The 22,647-nt window shown below is 36.7% G+C and overlaps 5 non-coding genes across 5 annotated transcripts; all 5 read left to right on the top strand.

The window, feature by feature from the left end:
- The first annotated feature begins 468 nt into the window (after positions 1–468).
- On the top strand, positions 469–542 carry TRNAI-AAU (transfer RNA isoleucine (anticodon AAU)). Its single transcript has one exon. It is a non-coding gene; the product is annotated as a tRNA-Ile (tRNA).
- A 571-nt stretch (positions 543–1,113) lies between these two features.
- Positions 1,114–1,187, top strand: TRNAI-AAU (transfer RNA isoleucine (anticodon AAU)). Its single transcript has one exon. It is a non-coding gene; the product is annotated as a tRNA-Ile (tRNA).
- Positions 1,188–2,562: 1,375 nt separating this feature from the next.
- TRNAI-AAU (transfer RNA isoleucine (anticodon AAU)) lies at positions 2,563–2,636 on the top strand. Its single transcript has one exon. It is a non-coding gene; the product is annotated as a tRNA-Ile (tRNA).
- Positions 2,637–18,332: 15,696 nt separating this feature from the next.
- TRNAI-AAU (transfer RNA isoleucine (anticodon AAU)) lies at positions 18,333–18,406 on the top strand. The gene has a single exon. It is a non-coding gene; the product is annotated as a tRNA-Ile (tRNA).
- A 1,531-nt stretch (positions 18,407–19,937) lies between these two features.
- On the top strand, positions 19,938–20,011 carry TRNAI-AAU (transfer RNA isoleucine (anticodon AAU)). Its single transcript has one exon. It is a non-coding gene; the product is annotated as a tRNA-Ile (tRNA).
- Positions 20,012–22,647: the final 2,636 nt, after the last annotated feature.

Here is a 22,647-nt window from a genome sequence, read left to right as displayed (position 1 = left end):
TAAATATTGACAGCTAAGTCTATCACTAATTGTAATGCAGGCAAAAACTAATCCAAGCGACTTGAAGCAAAATAGAAAAATAATCTATTTTATGGCCAGAGATTTCAGTTTCTAAGCATTTTTTAAGAAGTTTTGGGCAACTGGAATTCGATATAACTGTAAATATTGACAGCTAAGTCTATCACTAATTGTAATGCAGGCAAAAACTAATCCAAGCAATGGCGTAATTTACTGGCTCATCACGTGACAAGTTAGAGTGGTTGGTTGCAACATATTGCTCATAATATAAAAAAAGCTTGTCAATTCTCATTTAAGATTGGTTCCTATGCTTTTGATGGGCTCTCTAAGAATTAGTCAACTTTCAACGTATTTTACCTTTCACTGTGGACAGATCAAGCTTTGAGAGGTCAGTAGCTGGCTCAAAATTAGAGCAAGTTCATTAAAAGAGAGTAGATAAGGGGCAAAAGTGGCCGGTTAGTTCAATTGGTTAGAGCGTGGTGCTAATAACGCCAAGGTTGCGGGTTCGACCCCCGTGCTGGCCATTCCTTTGGCTTTCTGTTCACTTCCAGTAACTTTTGGAAAAAGATCCGTAGGTTTTATCCATCCAATGTGTAAAATTAATTTACAAACTTGAAATAACTTGGTTAGAGTAAGAGAGTGGCCATGTTACATCGTCGTTAACCTTAAAGTATGACAGAGTAACGAATTGAAGCAAAATAGAAATATAATCTATTGTATGGCCAGAGATTTCAGTTTCTAAGCGTTTTTTAAGAAGTTTTGGGCAACTGGAATTCGATATAACTGTAAATATTGACAGCTAAGTCTATCATTAATTGTAATGCAGGCAAAAACTAATCCAAGCAATAGCGTAATTTACTGGCTCATCACGTGACAAGTTAGAGTGGTTGGTGGGAACATATTGCTCATAATATAAAAAAAGCTTGTCAATTCTCATTTAAGATTGGTTCCTATGCTTTTGATAGGCTCTCTAAGAATTAGTCAACTTTCAACGTATTTTACCTTTCACTGTGGACAGATCAAGCTTTGAGAGGTCAGTAGCTGGCTCAAAATTAGAGCAAGTTCATTAAAAGAGAGTAGATATGGGGCAAAAGTGGTCGGTTAGCTCAATCGGTTAGAGCGTGGTGCTAATAACGCCAAGGTTGCGGGTTCGACCCCCGTGCTGGCCATTCCTTTGGCTTTCGGTTCACATCCAGTGACTTTTGGAAAAAGATTCGTAGGTTTTATCCATCCAATGTGTAAAAGTAATTTACAAACTTCAAATAACTTGGTTAGAGTAAGAGAGTGGCCATGTTACATCGTCGTTAACCTTAAAGTATGACAGAGTAACGAATTGAAGCAAAATAGAAATATAATCTATTGTATGGCCAGAGATTTCAGTTTCTAAGCGTTTTTTAGGAAGTTTTGGGCAACTGGAATTCGATATAACTATAAATATTGACAGCTAAGTCTATCACTAATTGTAATGCAGGCAAAAACTAATCCAAGCGACTTGAAGCAAAATAGAAAAATAATCTATTTTATGGCCAGAGATTTCAGTTTCTAAGCATTTTTTAAGACGTTTTGGGCAACTGGAATTCGATATAACTGTAAATATTGACAGCTAAGTCTATCACTAATTGTAATGCAGGCAAAAACTAATCCAAGCAATGGCGTAATTTACTGGCTAATCACGTGACAAGTTAGAGTGGTTGGTGGCAACATATTGCTCATAATATAAAAAAAGCTTGTCAATTCTCATTTAAGATTGGTTCCTATGCTTTTGATGGGCTCTCTAAGAATTAGTCAACTTTCAACGTATTTTACCTTTCACTGTGGACAGATCAAGCTTTGAAAGGTCAGTAGCTGGCTCAAAATTAGAGCAAGTTCATTAAAAGAGAGTAGATATGGGGCAAAAGTGGTCGGTTAGCTCAATCGGTTAGAGCGTGGTGCTAATGACGCCAAGGTTGCGGGTTCGACCCCTGTGCTGGCCATTCCTTTGGCATTCTGTTCACATCCAGTGACTATTGGAAAAAGATTCGTAGGTTTTATCCATCCAATGTGTAAAATTAATTTACAAACTTGAAATAACTTGGTTAGAGCAAGAGAGTGGCCATGTTACATCGTCGTTAACCTTAAAGTATGACAGAGTAACGAATTGAAGCAAAATAGAAATATAATCTATTGTATGGCCAGAGATTTCAGTTTCTAAGCGTTTTTTAAGAAGTTTTGGGCAACTGGAATTCGATATAACTGTAAATATTGACAGCTAAGTCTATCACTAATTGTAATGCAGGCAAAAACTAATCCAAGCAATGGCGCAATTTACTGGCTCATCACGTGACAAGTTAGAGTGGTTGGTGGCAACATATTGCTCATAATATAAAAAAAGCTTGTTAATTCTCATTTAAGATTGGTTCCTATGCTTTTGATGGGCTCTCTAAGAATTAGTCAACTTTCAACGTATTTTACCTTTCACTGTGGACAGATCAAGCTTTGAGAGGTCAGTAGCTGGCTCAAAATTAGAGCAAGTTCATTAAAAGAGAGTAGATATTGGGCAAAAGTGGCCGGTTAGCTCAATCGGTTAGAGCGTGGTGCTAATAACGCCAAGGTTGCGGGTTCGACCCCCGTGCTGGCCATTCCTTTGGCTTTCTGTTCACATCCAGTGACTTTTGGAAAAAGATCCGTAGGTTTTATCCATCCAATGTGTAAAATTAATTTACAAACTTGAAATAACTTGGTTAGAGTAAGAGAGTGGCCATGTTACATCGTCTTTAACCTTAAAGTATGACAGAGTAACGAATTGAAGCAAAATAGAAATATAATTTATTGTATGGCCAGAGATATAACTGTAAATATTGACAGCTAAGTGTATCACTAATTGTAATGCAGGCAAAAACTAATCCAAGCAATGGCGTAATTTACTGGCTCATCACGTGACAAGTTAGAGTGGTTGGTGGCAACATATTGCTCATAATATAAAAAAGCTTGTCAATTCTCATTTAAGATTGGTTCCTATGCTTTTGATGGGCTCTCTAAGAATTAGTCAACTTTCAACGTATTTTACCTTTCACTGTGGACAGATCAAGCTTTGAGAGGTCAGTAGCTAGCTCAAAATTAGAGCAAGTTCATTAAACGAGAGTTGATATTGGGTAAAAGTGGCCGGTTAGCTCAATCGGTTAGAGCGTGGTGCTAATAGCGCCAAGGTTGCGGGTTCGACCCCCGTGCTGGCCATTCATTTGGCTTTCTGTTTACATCCAGTGACTTTTGGAAAAAGATCCGTAGGTTTTATCCATCCAATGTGTAAAATTAATTTACAAACTTGAAATAGCTTGGTTAGAGTAAGAGAGTGGCCATGTTTCATCGTCGTTAACCTTAAAGTATGACAGAGTAACGAATTGAAGCAAAATAGAAATATAATCTATTGTATGGCCAGAGATTTCAGTTTCTAAGCGTTTTTTAAAAAGTTTTGGGCAACTGGAATTCGATATAACTGTAAATATTGACAGCTAAGTCTATCACTAATTGTAATGCAGGCAAAACTAATCCAAGCGACTTGAAGCAAAATAGAAATATAATCTATTGTATGGCCAGAATTTTCAGTGTCTAAGCGTTTTTTAAGAAGTTTTGGGCAACTGGAATTCGATATAACTGTAAATATTGACAGCTAAGTCTATCACTAATTGTAATGCAGGCAAAAACTAATCCAAGCAATGGCGTAATTTACTGGCTCATCACGTGACAAGTTAGAGTGGTTGGTGGCAACATATTGCTCATAATATAAAAAAAGCTTGTCAATTCTCATTTAAGATTGGTTCCTATGCTTTTGATGGGCTCTCTAAGAATTAGTCAACTTTCAACGTATTTGTCCTTTCACTGTGGACAGATCAAGCTTTGAGAGGTCAGTAGCTGGCTCAAAATTAGAGTAAGTTCATTAAAAGAGAGTAGATATGGGGAAAAAGTGGCCAGTTAGCTCAATCAGTTAGAGAGTGGTGCTAATAATGCCAAGGTTGCGGGTTCGACCCCCATGCTTGCCATTCCTTTGGCTTTCTGTTCACATCCAGTGACTTTTGAAAACCATCCGTAGGTTTTATCCATCCAATGTGTAAAATTAATTTACAAACTTGAAATAACTTGGTTAGAGTAAGAGAGTGGCCATGTTACATCGTCGTTAACCTTAAAGTATGACAGAGTAACGAATTGAAGCAAAATAGAAATATAATCTATTGTATGGCCAGAGATTTCAGTTTCTAAGCGTTTTTTAAGAAGTTTTGGGCAACTGGAATTCGATATAACTGTAAATATTGACAGCTAAGTCTATCACTAATTGTAATGCAGGCAAAAACTAATCCAAGCAATGGTGTAATTTACTGGCTCATCACGTGACAAGTTAGAGTGGTTGGTGGCAACATATTGCTCATAATATAAAAAAAGCTTGTCAATTCTCATTTAAGATTGGTTCCTATGCTTTTGATGGGCTCTCTAAGAATTAGTCAACTTTCAACGTATTTTACCTTTCACTGTGGACAGATCAAGCTTTGAGAGGTCAGTAGCTGGCTCAAAATTAGAGTAAGTTCATTAAAAGAGAGTAGATATGGGGCAAAAGTGGCCAGTAAGCTCAATCTGTTAGAGCGTGGTGCTAATAATGCCAAGGTTGCGGGTTCGACCCCCATGCTTGCCATTACTTTGGCTTTCTGTTCACATCCAGTGACTTTTGGAAAACGATCCGTAGGTTTTATCCATCCAATGTGTAAAATTAATTTACAAACTTGAAATAACTTGGTTAGAGTAAGAGAGTGGCCATGTTACATCGTCGTTAACCTTAAAGTATGACAGAGTAACGAATTGAAGCAAAATAGAAATATAATCTATTGTATGGCCAGAGATTTCAGTTTCTAAGCGTTTTTTAAGAAGTTTTGGGCAACTGGAATTCGATATAACTGTAAATATTGACAGCTAAGTCTATCACTAATTGTAATGCAGGCAAAAACTAATCCAAGCAATGGCGTAATTTACTGGCTCATCACGTGACAAGTTAGAGTGGTTGGTGGCAACATATTGCTCATAATATAAAAAAAGCTTGTCAATTCTCATTTAAGATTGGTTCCTATGCTTTTGATGGGCTCTCTAAGAATTAGTCAACTTTCAACGTATTTTACCTTTCACTGTGGACAGATCAAGCTTTGAGAGGTCAGTAGCTTGCTCAAAATTAGAGCAAGTTCATTAAAAGAGAGTAGATAAGGGGCAAAAGTGGCCAGTTAGTTCAATCGGTTAGAGCGTGGTGCTAATAACGCCAAGGTTGCGGGTTCGACCACCGTGCTGGCCATTCCTTTGGCTTTCTGTTCACATCCAGTAACTTTTGGAAAAAGATCCGTAGGTTTTATCCATCCAATGTGTAAAATTAATTTACAAACTTGAAATAACTTGGTTAGAGTAAGAGAGTGGCCATGTTACATCGTCGTTAACCTTAAAGTATGACAGAGTAACGAATTGAAGCAAAATAGAAATATAATCTATTGTATGGCCAGAGATTTTAGTTTCTAAGCGTTTTTTAAGAAGTTTTGGGCAACTGGAATTCAATATAACTGTAAATATTGACAGCTAAGTCTATCACTAATTGTAATGCAGGCAAAAACTAATCCAAGCAATGGCGTAATTTACTGGCTCATCACGTGACAAGTTAGAGTGGTTGGTGACAACATATTGCTCATAATATAAAAAAAGCTTGTCAATTCTCATTTAAGATTGGTTCCTATGCTTTTGATGGGCTCTCTAAGAATTAGTCAACTTTCAAAATATTTTACCTTTCACTGTGGACAGATCAAGCTTTGAGAGGTCAGTAGCTGGCTCAAAATTAGAGCAAGTTCATTAAAAGAGAGTAGATATGGGGCAAAAGTGGTCGGTTAGCTCAATCGGTTAGAGCGTGGTGCTAATAACGCCAAGGTTGCGGGTTCGACCACAGTGCTGGCCATTCCTTTGGCTTTCGGTTCACATCCAGTGACTTTTGGAAAAAGATTCGTAGGTTTTATCCATCCAATGTGTAAAAGTAATTTACAAACTTGAAATAACTTGGTTAGAGCAAGAGAGTGGCCATGTTACATCGTCGTTAACCTTAAAGTATGACAGAGTAACGAATTGAAGCAAAATAGAAATATAATCTATTGTATGGCCAGAGATTTCAGTTTCTAAGCGTTTTTTAAGAAGTTTTGGGCAACTGGAATTCGATATAACTGTAAATATTGACAGCTAAGTCTATCACTAATTGTAATGCAGGCAAAAACTAATCCAAGCAATGGCGTAATTTACTGGCTCATCACGTGACAAGTTAGAGTGGTTGGTGGCAACATATTGCTCATAATATAAAAAAAGCTTGTCAATTCTCATTTAAGATTGGTTCCTATGCTTTTGATGGGCTCTCTAAGAATTAGTCAACTTTCAACGTATTTTACCTTTCACTGTGGACAGATCAAGCTTTGAGAGGTCAGTAGCTTGCTCAAAATTAGAGCAAGTTCATTAAAAGAGAGTAGATATGGAACAAAAGTGGCCGCTTTGACTGTGGCTTTCTGTTCACATCCAGTGACTTTTGGAAAAAGATCCGTAGGTTTTATCCATCCAATGTGTAAAATTAATTTACAAACTTGAAATAACTTGGTTAGAGTAAGAGAGTGGCCATGTTACATCGTCGTTAACCTTAAAGTATGACAGAGTAACGAATTGAAGCAAAATAGAAATATAATCTATTGTATGGCCAGAGATTTCAGTTTCTAAGCGTTTTTTAAGAAGTTTTGGGCAACTGGAATACGATATAACTGTAAATATTAACAGCTAAGTCTATCACTAATTGTAATGCAGGCAAAACTAATCCAAGCAACTTGAAGCAAAATAGAAATATAATCTATTGTATGGCCAGAGATTTCAGTTTCTAAGCGTTTTTTAAGAAGTTTTGGGCAACTGGAATTCGATATAACTGTAAATATTGACAGCTAAGTCTATCACTAATAATAATGCAGGCAAAAACTAATCCAAGCAATGGAGTAATTTACTGGCTCATCACGTGACAAGTTAGAGTGGTTGGTGGCAACATATTGCTCATAATATAAAAAAAGCTTGTCAATTCTCATTTAAGATTGGTTCCTATGCTTTTGATGGGCTCTCTAAGAATTAGTCAACTTTCAACGTATTTTACCTTTCACTGTGGACAGATCAAGCTTTGAGAGGTCAGTAGCTGGCTCAAAATTAGAGTAAGTTCATTAAAAGAGAGTAGATATGGGGCAAAAGTGGCCAGTAAGCTCAATCTGTTAGAGCGTGGTGCTAATAATGCCAAGGTTGCGGGTTCGACCCCCATGCTTGCCATTACTTTGGCTTTCTGTTCACATCCAGTGACTTTTGGAAAACGATCCGTAGGTTTTATCCATCCAATGTGTAAAATTAATTTACAAACTTGAAATAACTTGGTTAGAGTAAGAGAGTGGCCATGTTACATCGTCGTTAACCTTAAAGTATGACAGAGTAACGAATTGAAGCAAAATAGAAATATTATCTATTGTATGGCCAGAGATTTCAGTTTCTAAGCGTTTTTTAAGAAGTTTTGGGCAACTGGAATTCGATATAACTGTAAATATTGACAGCTAAGTCTATCACTAATTGTAATGCAGGCAAAAACTAATCCAAGCAATGGTGTAATTTACTGGCTCATCACGTGACAAGTTAGAGTGGTTGGTGGCAACATATTGCTCATAATATAAAAAAAGCTTGTCAATTCTCATTTAAGATTGGTTCCTATGCTTTTGATGGGCTCTCTAAGAATTAGTCAACTTTCAACGTATTTTACCTTTCACTGTGGACAGATCAAGCTTTGAGAGGTCAGTAGCTGGCTCAAAATTAGAGTAAGTTCATTAAAAGAGAGTAGATATGGGGCAAAAGTGGCCAGTAAGCTCAATCTGTTAGAGCGTGGTGCTAATAATGCCAAGGTTGCGGGTTCGACCCCCATGCTTGCCATTACTTTGGCTTTCTGTTCACATCCAGTGACTTTTGGAAAACGATCCGTAGGTTTTATCCATCCAATGTGTAAAATTAATTTACAAACTTGAAATAACTTGGTTAGAGTAAGAGAGTGGCCATGTTACATCGTCGTTAACCTTAAAGTATGACAGAGTAACGAATTGAAGCAAAATAGAAATATAATCTATTGTATGGCCAGAGATTTCAGTTTCTAAGCGTTTTTTAAGAAGTTTTGGGCAACTGGAATTCGATATAACTGTAAATATTGACAGCTAAGTCTATCACTAATTGTAATGCAGGCAAAAACTAATCCAAGCAATGGCGTAATTTACTGGCTCATCACGTGACAAGTTAGAGTGGTTGGTGGCAACATATTGCTCATAATATAAAAAAAGCTTGTCAATTCTCATTTAAGATTGGTTCCTATGCTTTTGATGGGCTCTCTAAGAATTAGTCAACTTTCAACGTATTTTACCTTTCACTGTGGACAGATCAAGCTTTGGGAGGTCAGTAGCTGGCTCAAAATTAGAGCAAGTTCATTAAAAGAGAGTAGATAAGGGGCAAAAGTGGCCAGTTAGTTCAATCGGTTAGAGCGTGGTGCTAATAACGCCAAGGTTGCGGGTTCGACCACCGTGCTGGCCATTCCTTTGGCTTTCTGTTCACATCCAGTAACTTTTGGAAAAAGATCCGTAGGTTTTATCCATCCAATGTGTAAAATTAATTTACAAACTTGAAATAACTTGGTTAGAGTAAGAGAGTGGCCATGTTACATCGTCGTTAACCTTAAAGTATGACAGAGTAACGAATTGAAGCAAAATAGAAATATAATCTATTGTATGGCCAGAGATTTTAGTTTCTAAGCGTTTTTTAAGAAGTTTTGGGCAACTGGAATTCAATATAACTGTAAATATTGACAGCTAAGTCTATCACTAATTGTAATGCAGGCAAAAACTAATCCAAGCAATGGCGTAATTTACTGGCTCATCACGTGACAAGTTAGAGTGGTTGGTGACAACATATTGCTCATAATATAAAAAAAGCTTGTCAATTCTCATTTAAGATTGGTTCCTATGCTTTTGATGGGCTCTCTAAGAATTAGTCAACTTTCAAAATATTTTACCTTTCACTGTGGACAGATCAAGCTTTGAGAGGTCAGTAGCTGGCTCAAAATTAGAGCAAGTTCATTAAAAGAGAGTAGATATGGGGCAAAAGTGGTCGGTTAGCTCAATCGGTTAGAGCGTGGTGCTAATAACGCCAAGGTTGCGGGTTCGACCACAGTGCTGGCCATTCCTTTGGCTTTCGGTTCACATCCAGTGACTTTTGGAAAAAGATTCGTAGGTTTTATCCATCCAATGTGTAAAAGTAATTTACAAACTTGAAATAACTTGGTTAGAGCAAGAGAGTGGCCATGTTACATCGTCGTTAACCTTAAAGTATGACAGAGTAACGAATTGAAGCAAAATAGAAATATAATCTATTGTATGGCCAGAGATTTCAGTTTCTAAGCGTTTTTTAAGAAGTTTTGGGCAACTGGAATTCGATATAACTGTAAATATTGACAGCTAAGTCTATCACTAATTGTAATGCAGGCAAAAACTAATCCAAGCAATGGCGTAATTTACTGGCTCATCACGTGACAAGTTAGAGTGGTTGGTGGCAACATATTGCTCATAATATAAAAAAAGCTTGTCAATTCTCATTTAAGATTGGTTCCTATGCTTTTGATGGGCTCTCTAAGAATTAGTCAACTTTCAACGTATTTTACCTTTCACTGTGGACAGATCAAGCTTTGAGAGGTCAGTAGCTTGCTCAAAATTAGAGCAAGTTCATTAAAAGAGAGTAGATATGGAACAAAAGTGGCCGCTTTGACTGTGGCTTTCTGTTCACATCCAGTGACTTTTGGAAAAAGATCCGTAGGTTTTATCCATCCAATGTGTAAAATTAATTTACAAACTTGAAATAACTTGGTTAGAGTAAGAGAGTGGCCATGTTACATCGTCGTTAACCTTAAAGTATGACAGAGTAACGAATTGAAGCAAAATAGAAATATAATCTATTGTATGGCCAGAGATTTCAGTTTCTAAGCGTTTTTTAAGAAGTTTTGGGCAACTGGAATACGATATAACTGTAAATATTAACAGCTAAGTCTATCACTAATTGTAATGCAGGCAAAACTAATCCAAGCAACTTGAAGCAAAATAGAAATATAATCTATTGTATGGCCAGAGATTTCAGTTTCTAAGCGTTTTTTAAGAAGTTTTGGGCAACTGGAATTCGATATAACTGTAAATATTGACAGCTAAGTCTATCACTAATAATAATGCAGGCAAAAACTAATCCAAGCAATGGAGTAATTTACTGGCTCATCACGTGACAAGTTAGAGTGGTTGGTGGCAACATATTGCTCATAATATAAAAAAAGCTTGTCAATTCTCATTTAAGATTGGTTCCTATGCTTTTGATGGGCTCTCTAAAAATTAGTCAACTTTCAACGTATTTTACCTTTCACTGTGGACAGATCAAGCTTTGAGAGGTCAGTAGCTGGCTCAAAATTAGAGCAAGTTCATTAAAAGAGAGTAGATAAGGGGCAAAAGTGGCCGGTTAGCTCAATCGGATAGAGCGTGGTGCTAATAACGCCAAGGTTGCGGGTTCGACCCCCATGCTTGCCATTCCTTTGGCTTTCTGTTCACATCCAGTGACTTTTGGAAAATGATCCGTAGGTTTTATCCATCCAATGTGTAAAATTAATTTACAAACTTGAAATAACATGGTTAGAGTAAGAGAGTGGCCATGTTACATCGTCGTTAACCTTAAAGTATGACAGAGTAACGAATTGAAGCAAAATAGAAATATAATCTATTGTATGGCCAGAGATTTCAGTGTCTAAGCATTTTTTAAGAAGTTTTGGGCAACTGGAATTCGATATAACTGTAAATATTGACAGCTAAGTCTATCACTAATTGTAATGCAGGCAAAAACTAATCCAAGCAATGGCGTAATTTACTGGCTCATCATGTGACAAGTTAGAGTGGTTGGTGGCAACATATTGCTCATAATATAAAAAAAGCTTGTCAATTCTTATTTAAGATTGGTTCCTATGCTTTTGATGGGCTCTCTAAGAATTAGTCAACTTTCAACGTATTTTACCTTTCACTGTGGACAGATCAAGCTTTGAGAGGTCAGTAGCTGGCTCAAAATTAGAGCAAGTTCATTAAAAGAGAGTAAATATGGGACAAAAGTGGCCGGTTAGCTCAATCGGTTAGAGCGTGGTGCTAATAACGCCAAGGTTGCAGGTTCGACCCCCGTGCTGGCCATTCCTTTGGCTTTCTGTTCACATCCAGTGACTTTTGGAAAAAGATCCGTAGGTTTTATCCATCCAATGTGTAAAATTATTTTACAAACTTGAAATAACTTGGTTAGAGTAAGAGAGTGGCCATGTTACATCGTCGTTAACCTTGAAGTATGACAGAGTAACCAATTGAAGCAAAATAGAAATATAATCTATTGTATGGCCAGAGATTTCAGTTTCTAAGCGTTTTTTAAGAAGTTTTGGGCAACTGGAATTCGATATAACTGTAAATATTGACAGCTAAGTCTATCACTAATTGTAATGCAGGCAAAAACTAATCCAAGCAATGGCGTAATTTACTGGCTCATCACGTGACAAGTTAGAGTGGTTGGTGGCAACATATTGCTCATAATATAAAAAAAGCTTGTCAATTCTCATTTAAGATTGGTTCCTATGCTTTTGATGGGCTCTCTAAGAATTAGTCAACTTCCAACATATTTTACCTTTCACTGTGGACAGATCAAGCTTTGAGAGGTCAGTAGCTGGCTCAAAATTAGAGCAAGTTCATTAAAAGAGAGTAGATATGGGGCAAAAGTGGCCGCTTTCACTGTGGCTTTCTGTTCACATCCAGTGACTTTTGGAAAAAGATCCGTAGGTTTTATGCATCCAATGTGTAAAATTATTTACAAACTTGAAATAACTTGGTAAGAGTAAGAGAGTGGCCATGTCACATCGTCGTTAACTTTAAAGTATGACAGAGTAACGAATTGAAGCAAAATAGAAATGTAATCTATTGTATGGCCAGAGATTTCAGTTTCTAAGCATTTTTTAAGAAGTTTTGGGCAACTGGAGTACGATATAACTGTAAATATTAACAGCTAAGTCTATCACTAATTGTAATGCAGGCAAAACTAATCCAAGCAACTTGAAGCAAAATAGAAATATAATCTATTGTATGGAGAGAGATTTCAGTTTCGAAGCGTTTTTTAAGAAGTTTTGGGCAACTGGAATTCAATATAACTGTAAATATTGACAGCTAAGTCTATCACTAATTGTAATGCAGGCAAAAACTAATCCAAGCAATGGCGTAATTTACTGGCTCATCACGTGACAAGTTAGAGTGGTTGGTGGCAACATATTGCTCATAATATAAAAAAAGCTTGTCAATTCTCATTTAAGATTGGTTCCTATGCTTTTGATGGGCTCTCTAAGAATTAGTCAACTTTCAACGTATTTTACCTTTCACTGTGGACAGATCAAGCTTTGAGAGGTCAGTAGCTGGCTCAAAATTAGAGCAAGTTCATTAAAAGAGAGTAGATATGGGGCAAAAGTGGCCGATTAGCTCAATTGGTTAAAGCGTGGTGCTAATAACGCCAAGGTTGCGGGTTTGACCCCCGTGCTGGCCATTCCTTTGGCTTTCTGTTCACATCCAGTGACTTTTGGAAAAAGATCCGTAGGTTTTATCCATCCAATGTGTAAAATTAATTTACAAACTTGAATTAACTTGGTTAGAGTAAGAGAGTGGCCATGTTACATCGTCGTTAACGTTAAAGAATGACAGAGTAACGAATTGAAGCAAAATAGAAATATAATCTATTGTATGGCCAGAGATTTCAGTTTCTAAGCGTTTTTTAAGAAGTTTTGGGCAACTGGAATTCGATATAACTATAAATATTGAAAGCTAAGTCTATCACTAATTGTAATGCAGGCAAAACTAATCCAAGCAACTTGAAGCAAAATAGAAATATAATCTATTGTATGGTTAGAGATTTCAGTTTCTAAGCGTTTTTTAAGAAGTTTTGGGCAACTGGAATTCGATATAACTGTAAATATTGACAACTAAGTCTATCACTAATTGTAATGCAGGCAAAAACTAATCCAAGCACTGGCGTAATTTACTGGCTCATCACATGACAAGTTAGAGTGGTTGGTGGCAACATATTGCTCATAATATAAAAAAAGCTTTCAATTCTCATTTAAGATTGGTTCCTATGCTTTTGATGGGCTCTCTAAGAATTAGTCAACTTTCAACGTATTTTACCTTTCACTGTGGACAGATCAAGCTTTGAGAGGTCAGTAGCTGGCTCAAAATTAGAGCAAGTTCATTAAAAGAGAGTAGATATGGGGCAAAAGTGGCCGGTTAGCTCAATCGGTTAGAGCGTGGTGCTAATAACGCCTAGCTTGCGGGTTAGACCCCCGTGCTGGCCATTCCTTTGGCTTTCTGTTCACATCCAGTGACTTTTGGAAAAAGATCCATAGGTTTTATCCATCCAATGTGTAAAATTAATTTACAAACTTAAAATAACTTGGTTAGAGTAAGAGAGTGGCCATGTTACATCGTCGTTAACCTTGAAGTATGACAGAGTAACGAATTGAAGCAAAATAGAAATATAATCTATTGTATGGCCAGAGATTTCAGTTTCTAAGCGTTTTTTAAGAAGTTTTGGGCAACTGGAATTCGATATAACTGTAAATATTGACAGCTAAGTCTATCACTAATTGTAATGCAGGCAAAAACTAATCCAAGCAATGGCGTAATTTACTGGCTCATCACGTGACAAGTTAGAGTGGTTGGTGGCAACATATTGCTCATAATATAAAAAAAGCTTGTCAATTCTCATTTAAGATTGGTTCCTATGCTTTTAAAGGGCTCTCTAAGAATTAGTCAACTTCCAACATATTTTACCTTTCACTGTGGACAGATCAAGCTTTGAGAGGTCAGTAGCTGGCTCAAAATTAGAGCAAGTTCATTAAAAGAGAGTAGATATGGGGCAAAAGTGGCCGCTTTCACTGTGGCTTTCTGTTCACATCCAGTGACTTTTGGAAAAAGATCCGTAGGTTTTATGCATCCAATGTGTAAAATTAATTTACAAACTTGAAATAACTTGGTAAGAGTAAGAGAGTGGCCATGTCACATCGTCGTTAACTTTAAAGTATGACAGAGTAACGAATTGAAGCAAAATAGAAATGTAATCTATTGTATGGCCAGAGATTTCAGTTTCTAAGCATTTTTTAAGAATTTTTGGGCAACTGGAGTACGATATAACTGTAAATATTAACAGCTAAGTCTATCACTAATTGTAATGCAGGCAAAACTAATCCAAGCAACTTGAAGCAAAATAGAAATATAATCTATTGTATGGAGAGAGATTTCAGTTTCGAAGCGTTTTTTAAGAAGTTTTGAGAAACTGGAATTCGATATAACTGTAAATATTGACAGCTAAGTCTATCACTAATTGTAATGCAGGCAAAAACTAATCCAAGCAATGGCGTAATTTACTGGCTCATCACGTGACAAGTTAGAGTGGTTGGTGGCAACATATTGCTCATAATATAAAAAAAGCTTGTCAATTCTCATTTAAGATTGGTTCCTATGCTTTTGATGGGCTCTCTAAGAATTAGTCAACTTTCAACGTATTTTACCTTTCACTGTGGACAGATCAAGCTTTGAGAGGTCAGTAGCTGGCTCAAAATTAGAGCAAGTTCATTAAAAGAGAGTAGATATGGGGCAAAAGTGGCCGGTTGGCTCAATCGGTTAGAGCGTGGTGCTAATAACGCCTAGCTTGCGAGTTCGACCCCCGTGCTGGCCATTCCTTTGCCTTTCTGTTCACATCCAGTGACTTTTGGAAAAAGATCCGTAGGTTTTATCCATCCAATGTGTAAAATTAATTTACAAACTTGAAATAACTTGGTTAGAGTAAGAGAGTGGCCATGTTACATCGTCGTTAACCTTGAAGTATGACAGAGTAACAAATTGAAGCAAAATAGAAATATAATCTATTGTATGGCCAGAGATTTCAGTTTCTAAGCGTTTTTTAAGAAGTTTTGGGCAACTGGAATTCGATATAACTTTAAATATTGACAGCTAAGTCTATCACTAATTGTAATGCAGGCAAAACTAATCCAAGCAACTTGAAGCAAAATAGAAATATAATCTATTGTATGGCCAGAGATTTCAGTTTCTAAGCGTTTTTTAAGAAGTTTTGGGCAACTGGAATTCGATATAACTGTAAATATTGACAGCTAGGTCTATCACTAATTGTAATGAAGGCAAAAACTAATCCAAGCAATGGCGTAATTTACTGGCTCATCACGTGACAAGTTAGAGTGGTTGGTGGCAACATATTGCTCATAATATAAAAAAAGCTTGTCAATTCTCATTTAAGATTGGTTCCTATGCTTTTGATGGGCTCTCTAAGAATTAGTCAACTTTCAACATATTTTACCTTTCACTGTGGACAGATCAAGCTTTGAGAGGTCAGTAGCTGGCTCAAAATTAGAGCAAGTTCATTAAAAGAGAGTAGATATGGGGCAAAAGTGGCCGGTTAGCTTAATCGGTTAGAGCGTGGAGCTAATAACGCCAAGGTTGCGGGTTCAACCCCTGTGCTGGCCATTCCTTTGGCTTTCTGTTCACATCCAGTGACTTTTGGAAAAAGATCCGTAGGTTTTATCCATCCAATGTGTAAAATTAATTTACAAACTTGAAATAACTTGGTTAGAGTAAGAGAGTGGCCATGTTACATCGTCGTTAACCTTAAAGTATGACAGAGTAACGAATTGAAGCAAAATAGAAATATAATCTATTGTATGGCCAGAGATTTCAGTGTGTAAGCATTTTTTAAGAAGTTTTGGGCAACTGGAATTCGATATAACTGTAAATATTGACAGCTAAGTCTATCACTAATTGTAATGCAGGCAAAAACTATTCCAAGCAATGCCGTAATTTACTGGCTCATCACGTGGCAAGTTAGAGTGGTTGGTGGCTCATAATATAAAAAAAGCTTGTCAATTCTCATTTAAGATTGGTTCCTTTCCTTTTGATGGGCTCTCTAAGATTTATTCAACTTTCAACGTATTTTACCTTTCACTGTGGACAGATCAAGCTTTGAGAGGTCAGTAGCTGGCTCAAAATTAGAGCAAGTTCATTAAAAGAGAGTAGATATGGGGCAAAAGTGGCCGGTTAGCTCAATCGGTTAGAGCGTGGTGCTAATAACGCCAAGGCTGCGGGTTCGACCCTCATGGTGGCCATTCCTTTGGCTTTCTGTTCACATCCAGTGACTTTTGGAAAAAGATCCGTAGGTTTTATCCATCCAATGTGTAAAATTAATTTACAAACTTGAAATAACTTAGTTAGAGTAAGAGAGTGGCCATGTTACATCGTCGTTAACCTTAAAGTATGACAGAGTAACGAATTGAAGCAAAATAGAAATATAATCTATTGTATGGCCAGAGATTTCAGTTTCTAAGCGTTTTTTAAGAAGTTTTGGGCAACTGGAATTCGATATAACTGTAAATATTGACAGCTAATTCTATCACTAATTGTAATGCAGGCAAAAACTAATCCAAGCAATGGCGTAATTTACTGGCTCATCACGTGACAACTTAGAGTGGTTGGTGGCAACATATTGCTCATAATATAAAAAAAGCTTTCAATTCTCATTTAAGATTGGTTCCTATTCTTTTGATGGGCTCTCTAAGAATTAGTCAACTTTCAACGTATTTTACCTTTCACTGTGGACAGATCAAGCTTTGAGAGGTCAGTAGCTGGCTCAAAATTAGAGCAAGTTCATTAAAAGAGAGTAGATATGAGGCAAAAGTGGCTGGTTAGCTCAATCGGTTAGAGCGTGGTGCTAATAACGCCAAGGTTGCAGGTTCGACCCCCGTGCTGGCCATTCCTATGGCTTTCTGTTCACATCCAGTGACTTTTGGAAAAAGATCCGTAGGTTTTATCCATCCAATGTGTAAAATTAATTTACAAACTTGAAATAACTTGGTTAGAGTAAGAGAGTGGCCATGTTACATCGTCGTTAACCTTAAAGTATGACAGAGTAACGAATTAAAGCAAAATAGAAATATAATCTATTGTATGGCCAGAGATTTCAGTTTCTAAGCGTTTTTTAAGAAGTTTTGGGCAACTGGAATTCGATATAACTGTAAATATTGACAGCTAAGTCTATCACTAATTGTAATGCAGGCAAAACTAATCCAAGCAACTTGAAGCAAAATAGAAATATAATCTATTGTATGGCCAGAGATTTCAGTTTCTAAGCATTTTTTAAGAAGTTTTGGGCAACTGGAATTCGATATAACTGTAAATATTGACAGCTAAGTCTATCACTAATTGCAATGCAGGCAAAAACTAATCCAAGCAATGACGTAATTTACTGGCTCATCACGTGACAAGTTAGAGTGGTTGGTGGCAACATATTGCTCATAATATAAAAAAAGCTTGTCAATTCTCATTTAAGATTGGTTCCTATGCTTTTGATGGGCTCTCTAAGAATTAGTCAACTTTCAATGTATTTTACCTTTCACTGTAGACAGATCAAGCTTTGAGAGGTCAGTAGCTGGCTCAAAATTAGAGCAAGTTCATTAAAAGAGAGTAGATATGGGGCAAAAGTGGCCAGTTAGCTCAATCGGTTAGATCGTGGTGCTAATAATGCCAAGGTTGCAGGTTCGACCCTCGTGCTGGCCATTCCTTTGGCTTTCTGTTCACATTCAGTGACTTTTGGAAAAAGATCCGTAAGTTTTATCCATCCAATGTGTAAAATTAATTTACAAACTTGAAATAACTTGGTTAGAGTAAGAGAGTGGCCATGTTACATCGTCGTTAACCTTAAAGTATGACAGAGTAACGAATAGAAGCAAAATAGAAATATAATCTATTGTATGGCCAGAGATTTCAGTTTCTAAGCATTTTTTAAGAAGTTTTGGGCAAATGGAATTCGATATAACTGTAAATATTGACATCTAAGTCTATCACTAATTGTAATGCAGGCAAAAACTAATCCAAGCAATGGCGTAATTTACTGGCTCATCACGTGACAATTTAGAGTGGTTGGTGGCAACATATTGCTCATAATATAAAAAAAGCTTTCAATTCTCATTTAAGATTGGTTCCTATGCTTTTGATGGGCTCTCTAAGAATTAGTAAACTTTCAACGTATTTTACCTTTCACTGTGAACAGATCAAGCTTTGAGAGGTCAGTAGCTGGCTCAAAATTAGAGCAAGTTCATTAAAAGAGAGTAGATATGGGGCAAAAGTGGCCGGTTAGCTCAATCGGTTAGAGCATGGTGCTAATAACGCCAAGGTTGCGGGTTCGACCCCCGTGCTGGCCATTCCTATGGCTTTCTGTTCACATCTAGTGACTTTTGGAAAAAGATCAGTAGGTTTTATCCATCTAATGTGTAAAATTAATTTACAAACTTGAAATAACTTGGTTAGAGTAAGAGAGTGGCCATGTTACATCGTCGTTAACCTTAAAGTATGACAGAGTAACGAATTGAAGCAAAATAGAAATATAATCTAATGTATGGCCAGAGATTTCAGTTTCTAAGCGTTTTTTAAGAAGTTTTGGGCAACTGGAATACGATATAACTGTAAATATTAACAGCTAAGTCTATCACTAATTGTAATGCAGGCAAAACTAATCCAAGCAACTTGAAGCAAAATAGAAATATAATCTATTGTATGGCCAGAGATTTCAGTTTCTAAGCGTTTTTTAAGAAGTTTCGGGCAACTGGAATTCGATATAACTGTAAATATTGACAGCTAAGTCTATCACTAATTGTAATGCAGGCAAAAACTTATCCAAGCAATGGCGTAATTTACTGGCTCATCACGTGACAAGTTAGAGTGGTTGGTGGCAACATATTGCTCATAATATAAAAAAAGCTTTCAATTCTCATTTAAGATTGGTTCCTATTCTTTTGATGGGCTCTCTAAGAATTAGTCAACTTTCAACGTATTTTACCTTTCACTGTGGACAGATCAAGCTTTGAGAGGTCAGTAGCTGGCTAAAAATTAGAGCAAGTTCATTAAAAGAGAGTAGATATGGGGCAAAAGTGGCTGGTTAGCTCAATCGGTTAGAGCGTGGTGCTAATAATGCCAAGGTTGCAGGTTCGACCCCCGTGCTGGCCATTCCTATGGCTTTCTGTTCACATCCAGTGACTTTTGGAAAAAGATCCGTAGGTTTTATCCATCCAATGTGTAAAATTAATTTACAAACTTGAAATAACTTGGTTAGAGTAAGAGAGTGGCCATGTTACATCGTCGTTAACCTTAAAGTATGACAGAGTAACGAATTAAAGCAAAATAGAAATATAATCTATTGTATGGCCAGAGATTTCAGTTTCTAAGCGTTTTTTAAGAAGTTTTGGGCAACTGGAATTCGATATAACTGTAAATATTGACAGCTAAGTCTATAACTAATTGTAATGCAGGCAAAACTAATCCAAGCAACTTGAAGCAAAATAGAAATATAATCTATTGTATGGCCAGAGATTTCAGTTTCTAAGCGTTTTTTAAGAAGTTTTGGGCAACTGGAATTCGATATAACTGTAAATATTGACAGCTAAGTCTATCACTAATTGCAATGCAGGCAAAAACTAATCCAAGCAATGGTGTAATTTACTGGCTCATCACGTGACAAGTTAGAGTGGTTGGTGGCAACATATTGCTCATAATATAAAAAAAGCTTGTCAATTCTCATTTAAGATTGGTTCCTATGCTTTTGATGGGCTCTCTAAGAATTAGTCAACTTTCAATGTATTTTACCTTTCACTGTAGACAGATCAAGCTTTGAGAGGTCAGTAGCTGGCTCAAAATTAGAGCAAGTTCATTAAAAGAGAGTAGATATGGGGCAAAAGTGGCCGGTTAGCTCAATCGGTTAGAGCATGGTGCTAATAACGCCAAGGTTGCGGGTTCGACCCCCGTGCTGGCCATTCCTATGGCTTTCTGTTCACATCCAGTGACTTTTGGAAAAAGATCAGTAGGTTTTATCCATCTAATGTGTAAAATTAATTTACAAACTTGAAATAACTTGGTTAGAGTAAGAGAGTGGCCATGTTACATCGTCGTTAACCTTAAAGTATGACAGAGTAACGAATTGAAGCAAAATAGAAATATAATCTATTGTATGGCCAGAGATTTCAGTTTCTAAGCGTTTTTTAAGAAGTTTTGGGCAACTGGAATTCAATATAACTGTAAATATTGACAGCTAAGTCTATCACTAATTGTAATGCAGGCAAAACTAATCCAAGCAACTTGAAGCAAAATAGAAATATAATCTATTGTATGGCCAGAGATTTCAGTGTCTAAGCGTTTTTTAAAAAGTTTTGGGCAACTGGAATTCGATATAACTGTAAATATTGACATCTAAGTCTATCACTAATTGTAATGCAGGCAAAAACTAATCCAAGCAATGGCGTAATTTACTGGCTCATCACGTGACAAGTTAGAGTGGTTGGTGGCAACATATTGCTCATAATATAAAAAAAGCTTGTCAATTCTCATTTAAGATTGGTTCTTATGCTTTTGATGGGCTCTCCAAGAATTAGTCAACTTTCAACGTATTTTACCCTTAACTGTGGACAGATCAAGCTTTGAGAGGTCAGTAGCTGGCTCAAAATTAGAGCAAGTTCATTAAAAGAGAGTAGATATGGGGCAAAAGTGGCCGCTTTCACTGTGGCTTTCTGTTCACATCCAGTGACTTTTGGAAAAAGATCCGTAGGTTTTATCCATCTAATGTGTAAAATTAATTTACAAACTTGAAACAACTTGGTTAGAGTAAGAGAGTGGCCATGTTACATCGTCGTTAACCTTAAAGTATGACAGAGTAACGAATTGAAGCAAAATAGAAATATAATCTAATGTATGGCCAGAGATTTCAGTTTCTAAGCGTTTTTTAAGAAGTTTTGGGCAACTGGAATACGATATAACTGTAAATATTAACAGCTAAGTCTATCACTAATTGTAATGCAGGCAAAACTAATCCAAGCAACTTGAAGCAAAATAGAAATATAATCTATTGTATGGCCAGAGATTTCAGTTTCTAAGCGTTTTTTAAGAAGTTTTGGGCAACTGGAATTCGATATAACTGTAAATATTGACAGCTAAGTCTATCACTAATTGTAATGCAGGCAAAAACTAATCCAAGCAATGGCGTAATTTACTGGCTCATCACGTGACAAGTTAGAGTGTTGGTGGCAACATATTGCTCATAATATAAAAAAAGCTTGTCAATTCTCATTTAAGATTGGTTCCTATGCTTTTGATGGGCTCTCTAAGAATTAGTCAACTTTCAATGTATTTTACCTTTCACTGTGGACAGATCAAGCTTTGAGAGGTCAGTAGCTGGCTCAAAATTAGAGCAAGTTCATTAAAAGAGAGTAGATATGGGGCAAAAGTGGCAGGTTAGCTCAATCGGTTAGAGCGTGGTGCTAATAACGCCAAGGTTGCGGGTTCGACCCTCGTGCTGGCCATTCCTTTGGCTTTCTGTTCACATCCAGTGACTTTTGGAAAAAGATCCGTAGGTTTTATCCATCCAATGTGTAAAATTAATTTACAAACTTGAAATAACTTGGTTAGAGTAAGAGAGTTGCCATGTTACATCGTCGTTAACCTTAAAGTATGACAGAGTAACGAATAGACGCAAAATAGAAATATAATCTATTGTATGGCCAGAGATTTCAGTTTCAAAGCGTTTTTTAAGAAGTTTTGGGCAACTGGAATTCGATATAACTGTAAATATTGACATCTAAGTCTATCACTAATTGTAATGCAGGCAAAAACTAATCCAAGCAATGGCGTAATTTACTGGCTCATCACGTGACAAGTTAGAGTGGTTGGTGGCAACATATTGCTCATAATATAAAAAAAGCTTTTAATTCTCATTTAAGATTGGTTCCTATGCTTTTGATGGGCTCTCTAAGAATTAGTCAACTTTCAACGTATTTTACCTTTCACTGTGGACAGATCAAGCTTTGAGAGATCAGTAGCTGGCTCAAAATTAGAGCAAGTTCATTAAAAGAGAGTAGATATGGGGCAAAAGTGGCCGGTTAGCTCAATCGGCTAGAGCTTGGTGCTAATAACGCAAAAGTTGCGGGTTCGACCCCCGTGCTGGCCATTGCTATGGCTTTCTGTTCACATCCAGTGACTTTTGGAAAAAGTTCCGTAGGTTTTATCCATCCAATGTGTAAAATTAATTTACAAACTTGAAATAACTTGGTTAGAGTAAGAGAGTGGCCATGTTACATTGTCGTTAACCTTAAAGTATGACAGAGTAACGAATTGAAGCAAAATAGAAATATAATCTAATGTATGGCCAGAGATTTCAGTTTCTAAGCGTTTTTTAAGAAGTTTTGGGCAACTTGAATACGATATAACTGTAAATATTGACAGCTAAGTCTATCACTAATTGTAATGCAGGCAAAACTAATCCAAGCAACTTGAAGCAAAATAGAAATATAATCTATTGTATGGCCAGAGATTTCAGTTTCTAAGCGTTTTTTAAGAAGTTTTGGGCAACTGGATTTCGATATAACTGTAAATATTGACAGCTAAGTCTATCACTAATTGT

Source organism: Anomaloglossus baeobatrachus, chromosome 4 (assembly GCF_048569485.1).
Source record: "Anomaloglossus baeobatrachus isolate aAnoBae1 chromosome 4, aAnoBae1.hap1, whole genome shotgun sequence".
Taxonomy (NCBI): Eukaryota; Metazoa; Chordata; class Amphibia; order Anura; family Aromobatidae; genus Anomaloglossus; species Anomaloglossus baeobatrachus.
Note: the sequence above shows the minus strand (reverse complement) of the source record. Positions and strands in the feature narration are given on the sequence as shown.